Raw genomic sequence first — 4373 nt, forward strand, 5'->3', positions numbered from 1 at the left:
GAACTTTAGGTCTCCTGCTCCTCCACCATCTTGGAACCGGAACCCATACATTATCTTCTTTAATCTCCACCATAACCCGGGGGGTAGGTGGTAGTATGTCCATTTTTACAGACAAGAAAACTGAAGATCGGAATAATTAAATAAATTTCCTAAAGTCACACATTTATAAATGGTTGAGCCAGGATTTGGATATAGGGCTATCTGTTTCTGAAGCCCATGTTTTTAAACACAATACTGCTTTAAAGAAAACTGTTATGATGAGAATATAATAAACAGACACCGACACACTATGTGTGGGAGTGGGAGTTGATGCAACTTTGCTGAAAGCTATTTGACACCTGCCTCAAGAGCCTTAAGAATTTTCATACCTTTGCATCTAGCAACTCTATTTCTAAAAAAATTATCCTAGGGAGTATTCAGAGAGGAACATGAAGATTTATGTAAAATATGCTTATCAAAGCATTATATTTTTGATATTAAAAATTAGAAACAATGATTTTCTTTTCTTTTTTTTTAAAGATTTTATTTATTTACTTGACAGAGATAGAGACAGCCAGCGAGAGAGGGAACACAAGCAGGGGGAGTGGGAGAGGAAGAAGCAGGCTCACAGCAGAGGAGCCTGATGTGGGGCTCGATCCCAGAACGCCGGGATCACGCCCTGAGCCGAAGGCAGGCGCTTAACCGCTATGCCACCCAGGCGCCCCATGGAAACAATGATTTTCAACAATAAGGGATTAAATTAAGCTACAGACACAATATGGACATGGGACATGGGCAAATATTCATGATACAATGTCCAGTAGACAAGCAATGTACAAGATTAAGTATGACCACATATTTTGTTAAGAAAATACGTATAGAAAAAATCTGGGGGCACCTGGGTGGCTCAGTCAGTTGGACATCCAACTCTTGATTTCAGGTCAGGTCATGGTCTCAGGGTGGTGAGATCAAGCCCTGCACCAACTCCTCACACTGGGTGTGGAGCCTGCTTAAGAATCTCCCTCTCCCTCTGCCCCTCCCTGCTCATTCTCTCTCTTTCTCTCTCTCTTAAAGAAAAGGGGAATATTTCTATAACATTGGTATAGGAAAGGATTTCTTGGACAAAATATAAAGCACATTAACTAACTGGAACTTAAATTAGAACTTGGGGAAAAATAATAAGAAAAAATATATATAAAGCACAAACCATGAAAGTTTGATATATTTGACTATATTTAAAAAACCAACTTCTGTTTATCAAAAGACATTATTTAAAAAGGCTACAGTGTCTGGCAAAAGATATTTGCAATTTACATAACTAATAAAAGATAACTATCATATATATGTGTGTGTGTGTATGTAAAATATTATATATCAATAAGGAAAAGACAAGCCACCCAGTAGAAAATTGACCAAAAGACATGAATAGGTATTTCACAGAAGGGAAAACAGGAATGACCGATAAACAATGAAAAGATTAACTACTTCACTGGTAATCAAGGAAATGCAAAGTATGACCATAATGAGATTAATTTTATATAATCACACTGACAAATATTAAAAAGTCTAATAATACCAGTGTTGTCAGGGAGGTTGTGCAATGGAAATCCTGCTAGCAGAAACGTAAATTTGTACAACCATTTTTTTTCTTAGAGAGAGAAAGGAGAGGGAGAGAGAGCAGGAGGAGGGGGAGGGGGAGAGGGAGAGAGAGAATCTTAAACAGGCTCATGCTCAGTGTGCAGCCCGACGCAGGGCTTCATCCCATGACCCTGAGATCATGACCTGAGCTGAAATCAAGAGTCAGATGCTTAACTGACTGAGCCACCCGTGATCACTTTGAATAGATTTTGACATTTAATAAATCTAAACATGGTTATACTGTATGACTCAGCAGTTCTACCCCTAGAATGTATACTAGAAAAAATATTGCATAAATGTACCAGAAAGTAGGTACAAGAATTCAAGTGTGGAGGCACCTGGGTGGCTCAGTCTGTTGAGTGCCAGACTCTTGATTTCCACTAAGGTCATGAGATCAAGCCCCGCCTCGGGCTCTGTGCTGAGCGTGGAGCCTGCTTAAGATTCTCTCTCCCTCTCCTTCTGCCCCACAAGCCCACTCTCTCTCTCTAAAAAAAAAAAAGGTATTCAAGTGTGTTTATAGCAGCACTGATCTTAATAACAAAAAGCCAGAAATAGCCCAAATATCCTTCAGCAGGACATTTGGCTTAATAAATTGTGGTGTAATCATCAGATGGAAAGCTGGAAATTAGTGAAAATAGATACCTACAGTTACAAATATCAACATGATGAACCCCACAAATGTAATATAGAGAGAGAGCAAATTCAGGGCGAAAAATCATGTGTTAAGATTCTACCATGTAAAGCTCAAAAACACAGGCAAGAAAGCAATAAAGAAAAGCAGAATTCCTGATAGCAGTTATATCTTGTGGGGAAGGAGAGGAATGCAATTCAGAAGGGCCTATAGACGGTTTCAGAGGCTCTGGTAATGTTCTGTTTCTCAAACTGAGTGGTCGGATGCAGGTGTTCACTTTATAATTCTTTAATTCACATATACATTTATGATTTTGTTATTCTTTACACATAAATGGTTTAAAGAATTGAATCTTAAGACTATATATGTATATACTCTTTTGTATTTGTGATACATTTTCCAAAAGTTCGTATGCTAAGAAAGTAGTGATTGGAAGGTGTGGATATCTGGGGGAAGATCATTCCAGGTAGAGAGAACAAGGACACTGAGACGGTAAAGTGCTTGGTGTGGCAGAGGAATAGCAAGGGGGCCATCTTGTCTGGTGCAGCATAAACAAGGGGAGAGTGGTAGGAGATGAGGTCATAGAGGTTTCCAGGGGCCAGATTACATAATTCCTCGTGGCATGGGAAGCCATTAGAAGGTTTTAAGCTCGGAGTGCATGGAGTGACATAATTTTATTCATGTTTTATAAAAGATCCCTTAGGCTTTGTGGTAAATACTAGGGAGCAAAGGTTTGGTAAAATGTTACCATTTAGAGAAACTAGGCAAAGTGTACAAAGGATGTCTATTATTTCTTACAATTATCTCAATAAAAATTTCAGTTAGAGAAGATCGAGGGGTGTGTGTGTAGAAAGAGAGAGACATTCACAATATGTTAAGTGCAAAAAGAAAGTTGCAAACAAACAAACTAAAAACAGAAAAAGAGCCGCAAATATAGAGAACAAACTGTGGTTCCAGAGGGGAGGGGGGATGGGCAAAAGGGGTGATGGGGAGTGGGAGGTACCAGCTTCCAGTTATGGAATGAATAAATCGTGGGGACGAAAGTTACAACATAGAGAATACAGTCAAAGGTGTTGGAATAGAGTTGTATGGTGACAGGTGGTGGCTACACTTGTAGTGAACATAACAACATATAGAGTTGTGGAATCACTATGTTGTATACCCGAAACTAATGCAACATTGTATCAACTATAATTCAATTAAATCAATCAATCAATACAACAAAAAAGGGCAACACATGAAGGCATAGAAAGAAAATCAGAAGGAACAAGTCATTTCTGATTTTTAAAAAAGTTGCAGAGTAATAGCTACAATATGACCTCCAACTTCCTATCACATTTTGTCCTATGTATTTATGGGTCTGTTTCTGCTTTTTTTTAATGTTTTTTTATTACATTATGTTAGTCACCATACAGTACATCCCTGGTTTCTGATGCAAAGTTCGATGATTCATTACTTGCGTATAACACCCAGTGCACCATGCAATACGTGCCCTCCTTACTACCCATCACCAGCCTATCCCATTCCCCCACCCCCCTCCCCTCTGAAGCCCTCAGTTTGTTTCTCAGAGTCCAGAGTTTCTGCTTTTTTGTTCACAAAACTATAGCATAAATATAACAAGGATGTTGTTATAGATACGATCCATCAATCTTTATTTAGATTTCACCTCATTTTTATTTATTTACTTTTTTAGAGACAGAGAGGGTGGGGAGGGGCAACGGGAGAGGGAGAGAGAGAATCGTGGAGCCCCACTTGGGGCTCAATCTCAACCCTGAGATCATGACCTGAGCCAAAATCAAGTGTCAGATGCTTAACTGACTGAGCCACCCAGGCGCTCCACCCCCTCATTATTTTTCAACATCCTATTGGCAGGATATAATTTTTCAATTTTTTGCTCTTAACAATGCTTGAGTCTCCCAGATTTCATTCAGTTCTATTAATCTTTTTGTTTATTTCTAGACCAGTCTAAAACTGTTTCAATTACTATGTATTTAATTACACCTGGTGGGTCAAATGAGCATATTATTCATCTTTAAAGTATTTTCCTTGGCTACTGTGGTAGACATATGGTCTCCAATGATTCCCACCTTCTGGTATTCATAACTTTGTATAATCCCCTCCTCTT

Source organism: Ursus maritimus (genome assembly GCF_017311325.1).
Source record: "Ursus maritimus isolate PB19 chromosome X unlocalized genomic scaffold, ASM1731132v1 scaffold_X1, whole genome shotgun sequence".
In the NCBI taxonomy this organism is placed as follows: Eukaryota; Metazoa; Chordata; class Mammalia; order Carnivora; family Ursidae; genus Ursus; species Ursus maritimus.